The 19,496-nt window shown below is 44.9% G+C and overlaps 1 long non-coding RNA gene across 1 annotated transcript in view; it reads right to left on the bottom strand.

The window, feature by feature from the left end:
• LOC137335489 (uncharacterized) overlaps positions 1-18,753 on the bottom strand; it is a 42,476-nt gene extending 23,723 nt beyond the window's left edge. Inside the window, exons 1-2 of the long non-coding RNA XR_010966435.1 lie at positions 18,671-18,753; positions 17,755-17,880 (exon numbers count right to left, since the gene is read on the bottom strand). This is a non-coding gene — a long non-coding RNA (uncharacterized lncRNA). The remainder of the gene's footprint in view (positions 1-17,754; positions 17,881-18,670) is intronic.
• Between the last annotated feature and the right edge of the window lie 743 nt (positions 18,754-19,496).

Genomic DNA, 19,496 nt, shown 5'->3' with positions numbered 1-19,496 from the left:
AAATTCATCAGCTGATTGAATGGCTCAGATCTGCTCCCGTTCTACACAATTCATGTGCATGGCTGCGTCGTATCATTTGGATTTAATTCAATCACTTGTTGGGTTACTGTCTTAAAAAACTGAACCTAATCGCATCGTTCAGTAACTAATTGAATGTTAAAGAAATATCCTGCTTGTGGAGTGTTTGAACTTGATTGTCTCTGAATTTTCATGTCTGTTTAGAACATCCAGAAAAAGAACGATTGAGGGTAAAACTCAACTTTGGTTGGAGGGCAAAGCGGGCAGTAGCAGATCGGGCGCCCGTTATACATCCCACCCATTAACTTCAATCAGGCAGGGTTTTAGTGGGCGGCCAATTCGCCACCACCCATTTTATGCCCCCGCTGAAGTTGAACTTTACCCCATTAATCAGCATTTGCAGATTTTGTTTTTCAATATCAACTTGGAATCACATTCCTGAAGCCATAGAAACTCTAGACATAGAGTTAGATAACACAAGCTGCTTTAGGATACACACTGGTAAAGCACTCCACTTGTTATTTGCTAGACCTGTGCTAACGAAGAACCCATCGTTATACTTCCCTCTATGAACTATTTTCATTTCATCTCTTATTTTCTCCTTTCATTAGGTTGGATATCGATTTTTCGACTGGCACAGACATGATGGGCTGAATGGCCTCCTTCTGTGCCGTAAATTTCTGATTCTATGATTCAGTGCATTTCTATCACCACACTGCCCTCTGTCAGCAGATAAAGCAGAACGGTTTGATCAGAGATTTCAAGCCTGACAACTTGCCTTTTTGTTGACCAACAGGACATACAGCTCATGGTTTTGGGTTCTTATTACCATTAGGTATTCAGCCCAGTGGGCTTGCCAAGAACTAATGAAATATGCCTGAGATAGTCAAGCTCAAATATCATCCAAAGATGAAACTTGAACCCAGTCTTTTAAGAGAAAATCGAAGGCTCTGGTGCTAGACCCATTAGGCCATAGCTAGTAAGGGTACAGTTTATCTAGAGCTGGAGAACATAGGAAACCAGTATGATATCTATTTGTACGTGCAGGTACCACAACGTCACCAACAACAATGGAAAATCATAAGAAGTCAGTTTCAGATCACCCATTCAGTCTTCCTCCATTTATGAGTTTTCGATCTGGCTTTCCGAGCTCTCAGAATATCTGGGGGAACAATGTCCATGGGCGTTTTTTTTCTGATCATCCACCATAACTTCGATGGAAAATCGGAAGAATCCCTGGGGAAAGCAGCTGTTTACTCCATTGCTCCGGGGTTTCTGATGAAGTTACGGCAGGAGATCGGGAGAACCCACACGGAAATTCGACATCATGGAGTCACATAGAATGTACAGCACATGCCGGGAACAGTGAGTGCAACATATTACTGGCAGCAACGGTGCAGTGGAAAAAAGTTTAGTAATTAGTAAAAATGTAAACAAGGATCTAAAATTGATAAGTAATTACAGAAATGTAAAAAATAGAAATGGGATTACATTAGGTAGAGTGTGAACTTTGGGTATTCCATGTTTCAGATAGACAGAGTTCAATAGAATGTGAATGTTCAAAATGATACAGTTTCTGGTCATTTCTGATGAAACAACATCTATTTTAGGATCAGTTATTTCACTTGGCAAAAATGTCTGCCTACGACTAATAGGACTGTGTTTACCCTGGAGCTATGAAGAGGATAGAAAATGTGAAAAGTCATTCCTTTTTCTGCTCATTAAAGGATTGAGGAATGGTACATTTTTCCAATTTATTTTGTCTGAAATTATGAAGGACTCCTGGTTAGCATCAGCAACGTCACCTTCTTGGGTCCCTGTGCTTTGACTTGTGTGGCAGAAGGCATCTCCTCTTCCAGTACATTTAAATTATCTATGTGTTTAAAATTAACAGATGTAAGGAATCTTACAACACCAGGTTATAGTCCAACAAATTTATTTTAAAATCACAAGCTTTCGGAGATTATCTCCTTCGTCAGATGAATGAATGAAAAGGTTCTCAAATCGCATATCTTATACTATGTTGGGACAGCATCACACCAATCAAAAGGTGTCGTTGTTATTCAAACAGGCCAGTCACGGAGAACAGCACGTCCCAGTACACTAGATATACATTGTGTCTATTACACAGGCAGGCAGAAAGAAACTCAAAATGGCAGAGAGAGAGAGAGAGAGAGAGAGAATTTTAAAAAACATATAAATTTTTTCCCCCTTTTTGCTGGTGGGGTTACGTGTAGCGTGACATGAACCCAAGATCCCGGTTGAGGCCGTCCTCATGGGTGCGGAACTTGGCTATCAACTTCTGCTCGACGATTTTGCGTTGTCGTGTGTCTCGAAGGCCGCCTTGGAGAACGCTTACCCGAAGATAGGTGGCTGAATGTCCTTGACTGCTAAAGTGTTCCCCGACTGGGAGGGAACCCTCCTGTTTGGCGATTGTTGCGCGGTGTCCGTTCATCCGTTGTCGCAGCGTCTGCATGGTCTCGCCAATGTACCATGCTCCGGGGCATCCTTTCCTGCAACATATGAGGTAAACAACGTTGGCCGAGTCACAGGAGTATGAACCATGATCTGGCAACCTCTGCAAGACATGCCAGATCATCGACACGGATACCACCATCACACGAGAGGACACCACCCACCAGGTGCACGGTTCATACTCCTGTGACTCGGCCAATGTTGTTTACCTCATACGTTGCAGGAAAGGATGCCCCGGAGCATGGTACATTGGCGAGACCATGCAGACGCTGCGACAACGGATGAACGGACACCGCGCAACAATCGCCAAACAGGAGGGTTCCCTCCCAGTCGGGGAACACTTTAGCAGTCAAGGACATTCAGCCACCGATCTTCGGGTAAGCGTTCTCCAAGGCGGCCTTCGAGACACACGACAACGCAAAATCGTCGAGCAGAAGTTGATAGCCAAGTTCCGCACCCATGAGGACGGCCTCAACCGGGATCTTGGGTTCATGTCACGCTACACGTAACCCCACCAGCAAAAAGGGGGAAAAAATTTATATGTTTTTTAAAATTCTCTCTCTCTCTCTGCCATTTTGAGTTTCTTTCTGCCTGCCTGTGTAATAGACACAATGTATATCTAGTGTACTGGGACGTGCTGTTCTCCGTGACTGGCCTGTTTGAATAACAACAACACCTTTTGATTGGTGTGATGCTGTCCCAACATAGTATAAGATATGCGATTTGAGAACCTTTTCATTCATTCATCTGACGAAGGAGATAATCTCCGAAAGCTTGTGATTTTAAAATAAATTTGTTGGACTATAACCTGGTGTTGTAAGATTCCTTACATTTGTCCACCCCAGTCCATCACCGGCATCTCCACATCATTAAAATTAACAGAGCAGAGGTATCATTTGGAAGTGTTTTGTGTGATTATTTTCAACCCAATTATACTCTCCTCCCTCCCCCCCACCTCACTCTGACACTCTACTTTTATCCTTCTTACTTCATCTAGGAAGCTCATTGTATGTTTGGCCTGGACAAATATGGGTGAAGTATTCATTTTATCCTTAGATAACGAGCTAGCAACCTGAGTGATGCAGAAAAAGATAATTATACTTGAATTCTAGGTACTGTTACATTGTGGGTTCCAATTCATTGTTACAATCCTGGTTCACGTGATATAATTAGATATTGGGCAGTAAACGGTACACTCCAGGTCATTAGGGATGCACAGTCTGCTTACAGGAATGACTGGTGATGCTGAATACTAGAGAACATCTAGTGAAATCCCCAAAATTTGTAATAGCACTTAAAATCTTTCGACACTATATCGTACTCAGCAATCAACAAAATGATCTTTCAAGTTGACCTAAAGCTGACAGTAATTTATGAACTTTGGTGCCAGATGGAAAAAGTTATAAACTTTAGGTGGACTCGTAAATTTTAGACTGCAGCTGATGAGCACTTGGTGAAAATTAGAACAACTCCAACATAAATCAAAGGTGAAGTTATTAGAAGGCAAGATCATTATCCTTTCTACCAGAGGGAGTAATATAAATTTAAATTACATTATCATTGCCTTTTGGGAATGGAAACCAATTTATATTTTAGTTTTGAATCTGTGAACTTGGTGGAATTTAGTTCAATTATTTGGTTTAAAAAAACAGGACTGTAAGAATTTCATGTTGGTGTTGGATATGTGATTGGGTTCCTGGTCATCTGTGCCATTGTATATCCTATATAATTTAACTTAAACCTTACAACTGGTTAAGGTTTGAACCTTAGCTGGTACTTATCTTCTGAACAGAATAAAGTACTGAGATTAATATCCAGAACGAGGACAGATGTTGATTCCAGAAACAGAACTGATAAAGTTATTTGAGCAGGACAGCATACTCAGCACTTTTCGTTTTACTGAGTGAAGTGCTTTATATGTTTGTTTTAATGATATGTTACACAGATGACAGGGCAGTCGAAGGTTCACTTACAACCAGAACAGTTTCCTTTATTATTCTTATTTCCAGCTTCCATTTTTCCCAGCAGTGCTACTCCTCAGCTTGATGACCACAAACCACAACAAAAAATGTTTTTTTAATTATTTATTCCAGAAGAAAATACTGATGGAGAGACAGCAACATGATTCAGAGTCCAGGGAGGTGTCAAGGGACAGTCTTTGTTTCCATCTCTCTCTCTCAAGGGGAGGCGGACAAAGCCTGAAACAATGAGAGAGACACACAGAAATCTGCATGATTTGGATGAAGATGTCTGGGAAACTATTTGCAAGTTTTCAGATGACATGAACATATGTCAATGAGGTGAGAGTAACTGCCCTTGACATCAAGGCAGCATTTGACCGAGTGTGGCACCAAGGAGCCCTAGTAAAATTGAAGTCAATGGGAATCAGGGGGAAAACTCTCCAGTGGCTGGAGTCATACCTAGCACAAAGGAAGATGGTAGTGGTTGTTGGAGGCCAATCATCTAAGCCCCAGGACATTGCTGCAGGAGTTCCTCAGGGCAGTGTCCTCGGCCCAATCATCTTCAGCTGCTTCATCAATGACCTTCCCTCCATCATAAGGTCAGAAATGGGGATATTTGCTGATGATTGCACAGTGTTCAGTTCCATTCGCAACTCCACAGATAATGAAGCAGTCCGTGCCCGCATGCAGCAAGACCTGGACAACATCCAGGCTTGGGCTCATAAGTGGCAAGTAACATTTGCGCCAGACAAGTGCCAGGCAATGACCATCTCCAACAGGAGAGAATCTAATCACCTCCCCTTGACATTCAACGGCATTACCATCACTGAATCCCCCACCATCAACATCCTGGGGGTCACCATTGACCAGAAACTTAACTGGACCAGCCACATAAATACTGTGGCTACAAGAGCAGGTCAGAGGCTGGGTATTCTGCGGTGAGTGACTCACCTCCTGACTCCCCAAAGCCTTTCCACCATCTAGAAGGCACAAGTCAGGAGCGTGATGGAATACTCTCCACTTGCCTATGGAATACTCTCCACTTGCCCAGATGAGTGCAGCTCCAACAACACTCAAGAAGCTTGACACCATCCAAGACAAAGCAGCCCGCTTGATTGGCACCCCATCCACTACCATAAACATTCACTCCATCCACCATCGGCACACAGTGGCTGCAGTGTGTACCATCCACAGGATGCACTGCAGCAACTCGCCAAGGCTTCTTCGACAGCACCTCCAAACCAGCGACCTCTACCATCTAGATGGACAAGGGCAGCAGGCACATGGGAACAACACCTGCACGTTCCTCTCCAAGTCACACACCATCCCGACTTGGAAATATATCGCCGTTCCTTCATTGTCGCTGGGTCAAAATCCTGGAACTCCCTACCTAACAGCACAGTGGGAGAACCTTCACCACACGGACTGCAGCGGTTCAAGAGGGCGGCTCACCACCACCTTCTCAAGGGCAATTAGGGATGGGCAATAAATGCTGGCCTTGCCAGCGACGCCCACATCCCATGAACGATTAAAAAAAAAGTGAGTAAGGACCTTAGATGAAAAATCTAGATTGAAGGCACATCAAGCTCTAATGGGGAATGGGCCTGTATGTGGCAGATGCCTTTTAATATAGACAAATATAGCATGATGCATTTGGGTAGGGACAACTCCAAGCATATCTACACCATGCAGAGTTGCATGCTCAAGGCTGCTGGACAGGAGAAGGATCTGGAGTTATAAAGCATGAGTCATTAAAGGTCCATGATCAGTCCTGCGAGGCTATTGTGAAAGTAAATAGGATGTATTGCCAGAACAATTAAATATAAAACAAGGAATACTGTCCTATCTTTGAATAAGGCCTTAGTCAGACCATATCAAGAATAATAGGGCTGATTTTAACATCCCCACGCCCGGTGGGAATAGTGTATGAGAAGGGTTAAAAATATTAATTACCTTGGCCACTCTGCTGCATCCCACCAGGTTACACTGGCAAGTTTGGCATTGGACGGGCCTCCCCTCGAGTAGTCGTAAAAATCACATTGCCGGGCCGATGACATCATAGGGCCCTGACTTTTAGATTTAAATTCGGCCCCCGCCTGCCTGCAACGGGAGCCTCGGCCGACTTCAAAGTTGGCAAGTGGAAACGGTGTGACCTCGAGGTAGTAAGTGGACATGGCTGATTTTAACCCTTCTCATACACTATTCCCACCGGGCGTGGGGATGTTAAAATCAGCCATGTCCACTTACTACCTCGAGGTCACACCGTTTCCACTTGCCAACTTTGAAGTCGGCCGAGGCTCCCGTTGCAGGCAGGCGGGGGCCGAATTTAAATCTAAAAGTCAGGGCCCTATGATGTCATCGGCCCGGCAATGTGATTTTTAAGACTACTCGAGGGGAGGCCCGTCTAATGCCAAACTTGCCAGTGTAACCTGGTGGGATGCAGCAGAGTGGCCAAGGTAATTAATATTTTTCATTCTTCAGTAGGCTTCCTTGGGGTCCAGAAAGAGCAGGAGTGCTCCTGAAGGAATTCTTGGACCTCCCCTGCCCTGGCCCTTTCTCTCCCTCCCCACAGGCATGTTTGCGAATCCTTTCCCCCTCAGCACTCACCTTAGGTTGGGGAATGTTCCCTTCTGTCCCCAGCAGTAGCCGGATCCTGTCCTTCCCGTTGGCTTCGGGCAAAAGACTGATTTTAAATATTAAAATAGCTTCCTTCATAACTTCCATGGAGTGCTGTCTACTTCTGACCCCTCACACACCAAGTCCATGTTAGAGCCAAGTTCATGGGCACACTTAGGACTTTTGTGAATTTTGTATTTTTTTTATTATTAAGCCTACATATCCTACTCACTCTGTGATTGCCAGCAATTGGATAAATACAAAATCACCACAGGGTTAAGTATGCACCAGACCATTAGTTACCAAACATACTCATAAGGCTGCATATCCTACTGCCAGTAGTCCGACTCACCATGATGTCTCAATCTGCATTGGAATTGACCTTTCTCAAAGTTCCCCAGCACTGCTCGACTGCAAAACATCATATGTGCATGTGTAATAAAGCCTCATTTCTGCCCCTTTCAAAAGTTTCAAGTTTAAATTGGAAAAACAACAACAGGGAACATACAGGGGACGGTTTTCCCCCTACATTTGGATACCACTATTTTTGTTCTAAAAGGGTCAAGCTTGAACCAGCCAGTGTAGGCTATTTCAGGTTGAAAGTTCAGCTGGACACTTATCTGCTAATCCTGCTACCAGCCACTTCTTTCCAGTTATCCCAGATATCAGTCTATAAAACATTTGGCTTCACATTCAGAAGCAAACATGCAGATTTTGAAACTTTGTTATTCACAATTAGTCTTTGTGCTCACTTCTAGATTAACCACGGCTTCCAGAAGCAAAAGCGTACAACCCATGGTTTTCATTCTCTGTAGTAATTTGTAAATTATCAGCTGGCACTTACACCCTTGCTTCTTGTGGTATTGAAGATCTGCCTGATCTCAGCTTGGTCAATACTAGCTCACCTATTCCATTGGACTTGATAAGCTTGGACAGTACTGGCTTTAATCCATTATCTTTCTCTGATCGATAGTGCACATTTTTGTTCTTTTCCTACTTTGGAATTGCTCACTATTCTTTGTCCATTACTTTAGTTTGAGATGTAATTTTGATTGTTTCTCTTGCCTTCACTTTTTTGTGTTAGTTGAAATGCAAAAAAATAACTTATTTAGACATAAGAACTGCTGGACAAAAAGAGACCAAGGTCCATCTAGTTCGCCTTCTACCATTCTGGTAGTCGCACGATACAACGATAATGGAGCTATTGACCAATCTTCATCAATTAGTCGACAACAGACTCAAAAGTTCTAACACTGCAAAGCTTTCTCTGCTCAGCACATCAGGCTTGTGATATTGTACATTCTGAAACTGCAAGAGAATTGCTGTGAGTCATCATGAGGAGTGAGTTCAAGCAAGTTCTGTTTTTTTTCTTGTAAACGTGGTCCTGAATTTCTCTGGAACCAAACGAATTAAGAAAGCTGCCTTTCTGTTTACAATTAGTGGACTGAATTTGTTTTTTATGTGGCAGTTTACGCTGATGTGTAACAATTGTTTACTTGCTGGTCCAAGCCCACTTTCTGATGTTGAATAAATATGAATAAACGGATTTTCTGCTGGGTATTTGTGCTGTGGCGTGGTGAACTACACTGGGGCATTGAGAAAAGAATTCCACATGGTGCAGAAAGATAAAAGAGGATGTTTCTCCTTCCTTGGTGGAGGAGTAACTGCAGTAGAAAAAAACAGCACTAAAAGGTCATTCGGTTTGTGAATCTATTTTTAAGCAAAAGAATTTCAGTATATTGTGGCAATATGATGGGTGGTGCATGGGGCTAAAGCCAATGCCCTTCATTAAAAATAAAGTAATGGTTATGAAGACACCACATTACTGAACAAGAACAACAACTTGCATTTATATAAGACCTTTAATGTAGTAAAATGTCCCAAGGCACTTCACAGGAGCATTACTAGACAAAATTTGACACCGAGCCACATAAGGAGATATAAGGACAGGTGACCAAAAGTTTGGTCATGGAGGTAGGTTTACAGGAGAATCTTAAAAGGAGGAGAGGGGTAGAGAAAGCAGAGAGATTTAGGGAGGGAATTCCAGAGAGCTGAAGGCACAGACCCCAGTGGTGGAGTGAAGGAATTGGGGATGCACAAGAGGCCAGAATTGGAGAAACACAGGGTTCTTGGAGGGTTGTAGGGCTGGAGGAGGTTACAGAGATAGGGACTTGGTGCTGGTTAGGACTCAGGCAGAGTTTTGGATGAGCTCAAGTGGAACAGCTACTACCCCTTTCTTAATGGCACAAAGCAATCCTTATATGTAACCAGTATTGGGGGCAGAATGCAACATGGTTTGTGCACTGCATAATTATGTGTGCTACAAAAATATGAGAGACAGTTGTGCAAGAAATATTGTCTGTAATGCAGTTGTGTTTTCATATGTATGAATCTTTACCTGTGATAAAATTCCACATGAAAAAAGCTCATCAAGCTGATCCTAATCACTTGTAAATGCACAGCCTGTATGGTCCTGAAATATAGTCGATAGTTACAGGGAGGCAGGGAGGGAACGGGGGGCACGTGTCAGCAGCAGATGATGTGCTTGGTGGTGGGGGGGTGGGGGGCACAACAGATTTCACATTAACAATTTAACCCCCACCCTCCCAGCACAATAATTCAGGCAATACCAGCTCAGTGTGGCACAAGGATGATGGACCACACTTTAGGTGTCACTGGTCCATTAGGTTTAACATGTTATGGAATAATACAACTAGTCAGTGTACAGAATGTGGGAATCTTACAGTTGCTAATGATATACTAGACTGTGGTATTTAAACTATTGGAAACAACATTGAGGTTAAACAAACTTAATGTTCTGTATCTTTGCCTTGTTTGGTAAATGTGAACGCTAAGTTCGGCCAAAGGTTAGACAACAAATTGTTGGGAACTTTGCTGTTTTGATTTCCAATTGCTGATTTAGAGAATTATTCAGTTAACTAAATTTAGTTTGGCTAAGACTGACCAGGAATGCTGATCTTGAAAATGATTTGCCCATGTTAACAGATGGTGATTTATTTTGTGCATCAATATGTCTGGAATGAGATTAGTGTTTAGAATGGTTTATTTATACTGCATAGTAAAAGCAAAGACTGAAGATCGGTTTTGAAAATTGATAACCAGATCATTGCAGTTTTCCATTTCTCATACAAATATCCCCTTCCCTCAGCTCTTCTTCCCATTCTACAGAATGGAAGACCAAGCTTGTGTATTTTGGCATGATTTTTGCACCATTAAAATGTAACAAGTTGACACAGGTCCAGGACCCAGAGCTTAATGGTTAAAACAAGGCAGGTTTATTCACCCACAGCAGGTGCATCCCACCTGTTGATAGCAGTAGGTCAAGCCTCCTTGATCTCACTGCTTTGATAATCTACAACTTACCAGCATCTTGCAGGAGGTAGCACAATGCCCCTTCACATTCCCTTCCTTCCCATGCAAACGTTCCTTCACTCACTAGCATTTGAAATATAAAAGCACCCTCCAATCTCAGTTCCTTCCTCTCCTCCAACTGAATTAGTTGCCTGCCTTTTATTCTTCCTGGCAGGGAGTCGTTGCTGATTAAGAAATTGTTGCCCTTAGTTGCCTTTAAAGTTATACCACCTATCATGGAGACAGAGCTCTCAAAAGCCTATGGCTCACATATTATCCCTCTCACTCTGTTACATATGCCCCCACCCCACCAGCAAAGAGCCAGGGGCTCGAGTGATTTGTCGTAAGGCACGACATTCAGGAGAAGACATCCACATTCCCATGTGCTGATCTGGCTCTATACTCAACAGTAAAGGCATGTGGTTGTTGGACAAAACAAAACTTAAGGAGTCGCACAACACCAGGTTATAGTCCAACAGTTTTATTTGAAATCACAAGCTCACTCACCTGACGAAGGAGGAAGCCTCCGAAAGCTTGTGATTTCAAATAAAGCTGTTGGACTATAACCTGGTGTTGTGCGACTCCTTATATTTGTCCACCCCAGTCCATCACCGGCATCTCCACATCAAAAAAAACTTGTAACCCGGGCATTCTTTTCCTTATTTGCCCACATCCACTTAAGGGGGACATGATCCATTACCAGCCAGAAGGTTCTCCCCAATAAATAGCACTTCAGTGTTTCCACCGCCCATTTGATCGCTAAACATTCCTTCTCGACTATAGCGTAGTCGCGTTCGAGGTAACAACTTTCTACTCAGGTATATTGCAGGACGCTCAGCCCCTTCGATAACCTGGAATAGAGCTGCCCCTAGCCTAACATCCGACGCATCTGTCTAGAGGACGAACTCCCGGGAGAAGTCTAAAACAATCAGTACTGGGTCTGAGCCTAAGGCATCCCAGAACTCCCCACATGCTGGTTCCCCTCCAGGGGTCCATCGGACCATATTCGGCTCCTGAGGTTTGAGTCGATCTGTCAAAGGGGCCACCCTGGTGGCGAAGGCTGGGATAAATAGTCGATAATATCAGACAAGGCCCAGAAAAGTTTGTTCTTTTCTTTTGTCATGGGTTTGGGCCATTTCCTAATAACTTCTACTTTGTAAAGTTGGGGCTTAGCTAGTCCACCCTCGACTACACACTCAAAGTAGCGCGCCTCTGACAAACCCAAATGGCATTTCCCTGGTTTGCCTGTCAAACCTGCCTTTAAGCTTCTAATTTTAGTTGATGGGCCTCCCAGTCGCTGCTGTAGATTGTGATATCATCTAGGATATGCAGCGACGTATTGAGCATGAGGCCTCAACATCCAATCCATTAGCCGCTGAAAAGTGGCAAGAGCCCCAGCAGCCCAAATGGCATCACTCGGTACTGATATAGACCCACAGGTGTTACAATGGCTGTTTTCTCTTTGGCAGAATCTGTCAACAGTATCTGCCAATACCCTTTCATAAGGTCGGGGGTGGACAAGAAGTTGGCATTTCCAGATGTTCAATTAGCTCATCCACCCTAGGCATGGGGTAAGCATCAAACGTGGATGCGTTGTTTAATTTTCTAAAATCATTACAAAATCTCCATGATCCATCAGGTTTGGCACCATAACAATGGGGTACAATCATTCACAGACTCTATTACCCCTAACTCTAGCATTGTTCTGACCTCTTGGGAGACCTTCTGTTTCTTCACCTCAGGGATCTGTTACGGTTTCATTGAGACAGTTATCCCCAGAGGCGTTATCATGTTTAATAACATGTTTTCCCAGGTCGAAAGGTAAAGACATCCCTATTTCTTTTGACTAATTTTAGCAGTTTCAGTTGCTGTTGTGCCATTAGTTCTTCAGCCAGGTGAACGTCTTAAGTCTTAGTTTCCAAAAGAGGCCCCAACTCAGACACAAGGGTCTCCTGATCTCTCTATGGTTTTCTCCCAGGTTGACGAACTACAAAGTTAGTCAATCTCGTATGGGCCTTGCCATTGAGCCACTAGTTTGCTCCCGGGCATGGGAAACAGAAGCAAAATTCGATCGCCCTGAGAGAACCACATATTGTAGTAGACCCATTGCTTTCCTTGGGCCTTTTCCAGGTGTTCCCTTACTATAGGAGTAACTGCCTCCACCCTCTCCATCATTTTCAGGATGTGTTCCACCACATTCCATGAAGGACTATTCTGTTCCTCCCTAATAATATCTAGAAGCCCATGGGGTTGTCTCCCATAGAGCAGCTCGAAAGGTGAAAACCCCATGGAGGCCTGGGGAACTTCGAATTGCAAACATTACATATGGTAACAAGGCATCCCAGTTCTTGCCATCCCTGCCTATTACTTTCTTTAGCATACTTTTCAATGTTTTATTGAAACATTCTACCAACAACGGTCTGGGGATGATAGAGGTTCATAGAGCCTTAAAACTTTAACACACATTGGTCTCCCATTAGTTTGGATATAGACAGAGTCCCATTATCTGTCAGAATCTCTTGGCAATTACCCTGGAAAATAGCCATACCAATTCATTGGCAATGTATTTTAATGCCATGATCAGTAAGGGAATAGCCTCTGGATACCTGGTTGTATAATCAACTATTACTATAATATACTGGTATCCCTTGACAGACTTTATCAAAAAGCCCCACCAGGCCCATAACAATTTTTGAAGGGCACATCGAGTGTGGGTTGGGAGACTAATGGAGATGAGGTTTAGGTCCTACCAATTGACATTATGAACAGGAATTACACTACAGTGGAACGTCTTCATAAATCCCTAGCCAAAATAAATCATCACAAGATTTTCTCCTGGGTTTATTCTACCCAGAAATGTCCGCCCAACAAGTGTTTATGGGCCAGTTTTAATACTAGTCATCAAGAGGGTTTGGGAACAAAGAGTTGTTCCACCTCTACCCCATGCTCACTGGTCACTCTGTACAAGAAATCATTCTCAATTATATAGTAAGGCCCAGCTCTATTTAATTTACCTACTACTGAGTATCCATTAACCAATGTCACTTCAGTTTTCATATTCTAAAAAGACAGAGCATTTGCCTGTTCCTGTTTGAAATCGGTCATACTCATGGGAATCTCTGCATTTCTTCAGGCTAGGAAGGAGCCATAGGGTCCTGGAGGGGAAGTTGTCTCGATCACAAGCCAGTTCCTCCACCATCAGATGTCGCTCTACTACGGTCACCAATTCCTAGGCTTCCTTGTCTGACACATCTCCTGATGTTCGGGGTAGAGCTCGGCTGAACTGGTCCATGGCAACCAGCTCCACAATCCTCACCAGGTTATTTGTCTTGGGCTATAGCCATCGCCGGGCCAGGTGTATCAGGTCATAAACCTGTGATCTTGGAGGTTTCCCCACCTCATGGTTTCAAGCCTTGGCCGGTCAAACTCTTACCGTGGGGGTTACTCCAGTACAGGCCAGGGTTTCCTCCTTCAGCGTCCAGTAATAAGGTGCATCCATCCATTCCAAGTCAAAGTGAGCCTTTTGGGCACCTCCTACCAAAAAAAGAGCCAAAATCCCTGCACACTGTTCTTTTGGCCACGTTTCTCACTCGCACATCATTCAAAGGCCAGAAGGTACACCTCCACATTGTCATCCAGAGTCATCTTTTGCAATACCAAGCTAGGCCAGAAAGGCTTCGGGTCTGTCACCTGGAATCCTCCCGAAACCAGTTTCTGCATCAAACTCTGGATCACGACCTGTTCTTTCCACGATGTGGAGATGCCGGTGATGGACTGGGGTTGACAATTGTGAACAATTTTACACCACCAAGTTATAGTCCAACAATTTTATTTTTAATCCCACAAGCTTTCGGGGGCTTTCCCCTTCCTCAGGCGGTGTGGAAATGACATTTTCGAATCCTTCGCATTTTAAGATCACAAAACAATGCCTGGTGATTACTGCCCATTGCCAAGGCAATCACAGTGAGCAGACAGAAAGGTGTCACCTAAAAAGGCCACCGAATATACAAACCCCCAAAAAAAAGAGAGAGAGAGAGAGATAAGGAAGACAGTCAATGACCCGTTATATTAAAAACAGATAACATTTGTTCGCTGGTGGGGTTACGTGTAGTGTGACATGAACCCAAGATCCCGGTTGAGGCCGTCCTCATGGGTGCAGAACTTGGCTATCAATTTCTGCTCGACGATTTTGCGTTGTCGTGTGTCTCGAAGGCCGCCTTGGAGTACGCTTACCCGAAGGTCGGTGGCTGAATGTCCATGACTGCTGAAGTGTTCCCCGACAGGGAGAGAACCCTCCTGTTTGGCGATTGTTGCGCGGTGTCCGTTCATCCGTTGATCAGAGGATCTCATTCCTTCTGAGGGAGCACCATCACATGACATACAGTCATGCACCAGCGCTGATACTGGCACTTCGGTGGGTCCTGTTAGCTAGATAGTTGGGTTGTCACCTCATGATTCACCACTCACCACTCACCAGTGAGCACGAGCAGATACTGGTGGCAGGGGCAGCTGTAGAGAGTCCACATCAGGGAGTGCACTCCTCTCCAAGCTCTGCTCAGCTGGACACAAATGCTGAATGAGAATGATAGATGTACAGCTGCGTCTTTGCGGGGTACTGGAAAATGTGCCACACACACACTCCACAATAGCGGTGAGGATGGAGGAGTCCAACTCCAACATTAGTGGAATGGTGACGTAGGTAAGTGTGGGAATGTCTGCGATGGAGAGAATGGTGGTCTCCATCGCAGACATTCCCACACTTACCTACCTTCAAGCACGGCTCTCAAATGAGTCCATGCTGGCCATGACAACGGCCATGCGGACTCTGGATGCCAACATGTCTGCTGCCTTAAACAGGCAGACAGATTTGTTAGCTGTGGCCTTGCAACGGGGCACATCTGTTCACCAACCTGCTGACCAGCAGAGTGGTAGGAATGATGTGGCCCTGGCTCTGGAGAGGGATGGTGACGAAAGGGGAAATGGAACTGGGGACTCCACCCAAAGTGCTCCCATGTCTCACCTGTTTCCCCCTCCTTAACCATTACCCACAATGCTACCTCCTCTCCCAATGGCCGAGTCTGCCTCTGCACAGATGCAGGTGGAGCAGTCTTTGTCGGAGCCCTCATGGGCTCCAAAACCCAGAAAACCCAAAAGCATTGCAGCAGTCAGGGCAAGAATCTGAGCAACCTGCCAATACCTCTGCTCGAGCCACAGGGGATGCAGCAGGTAGAAGCGATGTGCGCCGCTGTTTAGACAATGGGTTCACCATCTTCATTTTCTTCCTCCACCTCCTCCTAATCCTCCTCCTCCTCCTCCTCCTCCTCTTCCTCCTCCTCCTCCTCCTCATCCTCCTCCTCATCCTCCTCATCCTCATCCTCCTCATCCTCATCCTCATCCTCCTCCTTCTCATCCTCATCCTCCTCCTTCTCATCCTCCTCCTTCTCATCCTCCCCCTCCTCCTTCTCATCCTCCCCCTCCTCCTTCTCATCCTCCCCCTCCTCCTTCTCATCCTCTTCCTCTTCTTTAATGTTGCCGCTAGATGAGGATGCTTCAAGAGTGCATTCGTCCTCCTCCACCTGTAACCCTCTCTGCAGCGTTATGTTGTGCAGGACGCAGCACGCAATGACTATTCTGCACACCCTCGCTGGCGAGTACCGAAGGGCTCCCCCAGATCTATTCAGGCACCTGAAGCACATCTTCAACATTCCTATGGCTTGCTCAATGACACACCTGGGTGGTGATGTGGCTCTGGTTGTACCGCTGCTGTGCCTCGTTGGTGGGGTTTCTCACAGGTATCATGAGCCATATCTGCAGGGGGTATCCCGTGTCTCCAAGGAACCAACCCTTAAGTCTGCCTTCTGTGTGGAAGAGGTCTGGGATGTTGGACTCACGCAAAATGAAGGAATCATGACAGCTGCCAGGAACCTGGTGCACATCTGCAGAAATCTCTTTCGGTGGTCGCACATCAGCTGTGCATTGATGGAATGATATCCCTTTCGGTTTATGAACAGTCCTGGCTTATGTAAAGGTCCTCAGATTGCTACGTGTGCGCAATCGATTGTGCCCTGCACCTGTGGGAAGCCAGCCAGAGAGTTGAAACCCAGTGCCCTCTCAGTCTGGCTGATGTCATTGGCAGAGGCTGAGCTAAGTTGACGTAGTCGAAATCCCTGGAAAACTAGCCATCCGTCACCGGTCATATACATTTATGTGCAGACGACTGAGTCACCCTGGAGATGTCACCTGTGGTACCCTGAAAGGATCCGGAGGCGAAGAATTTGAGGGCAGTGGTGACTTTAACTCCTCACCTAAGGAAGGATATACATACCTTAGAGGCGGTGCAACCAAGGTTTCTGGGTTGAAAGGGTTGTCCTATGAGGAGAGATTGAGTAAAATGGACCTATATTCTCTGGAGTTCAGAAGAATGAGAGGTGATCTCATTGAAACGTATAAAATTCTAAGAGGGCTTGACAGGGTCGATGCTGAGAGACTGTTTCCCCTGGCTGGAGAGTCTAGGATTAGGGAGCATAGTCTCAGAATAAAGGATTGGCTAGTTAGGACTGAGATGAGGAGGAATTTCTTCACTCAGAGGGTTGTGAATCTTTGGAATTTTCCACCCCAGAGGGCTGTGGATGCTCAGTCATTGAGTATATTCAAGACTGAGATCGATAGATTTTTGGACTCTAAGGGAATCAAGGGATATTGGTATCGGATGGGAAAATGGAGTTGAGGTAGAAGATCAGCCATGATCTTACTGAATGGCGGAGCAGGCTCGAGGGGTCGTATGGCCTACTCCTGCTCCTATTTCTTATGCCCTAACTGCAACGGGCAATGTGTGGCCACCAGGTCCAGCCGGGAGCAGCTCTTCATAAAGGAGCGTGAAGATATCTACGACCACCTGCTGACTCAATCTCAGCCTGCATAGGCACTGCTCCTCAGGGAGGTTCAGGAAGCTCAGCCTCCGCCTGTAGACCCTGTCACGTGGGTAGTGCCTCCTGCGACCTCGGCCCCTCCGGTGGCCCCTCTCTGCTCTTCTCCAGGTCCTTGTTGCGCACCTCTGTCTTGTGCACCTGCAGATCCCAGAACTGCATAACATGCCTGCAGCGGATGGGGATGTGCCTCCTCCTCAGATACACTGTGGAATAGATCCATTGTGCCCCCCATCCTGATCTCGTCAGTTTGAGGAGTTTGAGTCAGTAAATTTGCCTGAACACACAAATTCTTAGCCTCAACAAAGAAATCTCAGTCTAAACACAAAGAACTCCCAGCCAAACGTTTGTCTGAGAGAACTGAGTGCCCAGCTACAATACCTCACCTTTTATTGAGATGTGTCAATCACTGGTTTCAAGGACCAAATGAGCTTCGGCTGCAACTCGCCTCTGTTTCAATGGCATGTTTCAGAAGCCACAGGAGACACGTTCAGGAGTAGTTAAATCCGTTCCTGTTGCAGAATTTACAAAAAGTTAATTACCTAAAGTGGTTCAACTGCCTGAATTGACCCTTTATATATCAGCCCGCCGGCTTTAAGTGGGGACAGGACTTCCGGGTTTCTGTTGTGCACAATCCTAACGCGCCTGGGTTAAACCCGGAAGTGGACGCGTTGGAGCCGGAATGCGGTCCCGCTCCCAACCGACATGTTATTCGGGATTAAAATTACACCCCGGACTCCAGTAGGATCGGCGCGAAGGGAAAGGGTTCAAGCTGGTTTTTGTCAGCAATTACTGTCTCGACAATGTCAATGTGAAACGCTAATGGTTGGCCAGTATGACTACTGCTGATGACTTTTCGCATACCAACTTACCAACATGCTGTAACAAAGTGTGTAAAAAATAAACCTGACAAAGTGAGGGAGTGACATTTTAAAAAATCGCAGCAGCCCGTCACTTCCCTCGAATTGTACTGAGGTAACTTGAGAACTGACTTTGGACTTTACTGGTTGACAGATGTCCATGCTCAGTCCAGCGGGAGCTCTGAGAGACACCGCGAGCACAAAAGTCGCCATTATTAGTATTTGCAGTACATAATTTTGCAGTAATACCCGTGAATCTGATATAACTGCCTATTAATAGAAGTAAATTATACACAGACAATTTTAATACTTTGCTGGCCTAGGTTAATAATTAATGGGGCTGACAGGCATTGATGGCTAATAAGGGTTGCAATTAACATAATTTAAGGCAATTTCATTCGAACCCATATAAACACAATGAGCCCCAAGGTGCTAATTTTACCTTTAAAATGAAATTGCACAGAACAGAAATGGCGACTGTTGTGAGGCATTCCTCAGGTTTAGATAAGGCTGCATCCTTCCTTGTTTGCTGAGTGAATATACTTTAACCTAAAGTACTACTAAAATTCATGGAACTAATTAAGCCGCTGGCCAATGCTTTCAATTCTTATATTGACTTAAGCAGACTTATCAGCGTAGCATGGCACAATCTGAATCATTAACTGCTGGCAGGTCTTTTTGCTTCAATGCATTTCTACATAAACTGTTTTAAATTAAATTCTTTAGCACAATAATAGACCTTGTTTATAACAGGAGTCAACCAAGAGCATGTCGCACGAGGGACGTGCTCTGACTTGTGCTACATTTATGGGAATCGCATTTAAAAGTCCAATAATGATTTTAGAATAGAACAAAAAATTAACCATGTTATAGAGTCATAGAGTCATAGAGTTATACAGCACGGATAGAGGCCCTTCGGCCCATCGTGTCCGCGCCGGCCATCAAGCCCTGTCTAATCTAATCCCATATTCCAGCATTTGGTCCGTAGCCTTGTATGCTATGGCATTTCAAGTGCTCATCCAAATGCTTCTTGAATGTTGTGAGGGTTCCTGCCTCCACAACCCTTTCAGGCAGTGAGTTCCAGACTCCAACCACCCTCTGGGTGAAAAAGTTCTTTCTCAAATCCCCTCTAAACCTCCCGCCTTTTACCTTGAATCTATGTCCCCTTGTTATAGAACCCTCAACGAAGGGAAAAAGCTCCTTAGTATCCATCCTATCTGTGCCCCTCATAATTTTGTACACCTCAATCATGTCCCCCCTCAGCCTCC

Source organism: Heptranchias perlo, chromosome 19 (assembly GCF_035084215.1).
Source record: "Heptranchias perlo isolate sHepPer1 chromosome 19, sHepPer1.hap1, whole genome shotgun sequence".
Taxonomy (NCBI): domain Eukaryota; kingdom Metazoa; phylum Chordata; class Chondrichthyes; order Hexanchiformes; family Hexanchidae; genus Heptranchias; species Heptranchias perlo.
The sequence above is the reverse complement of the archived record's forward strand: the minus strand, read 5'-3'. Positions and strand labels throughout refer to the sequence as shown.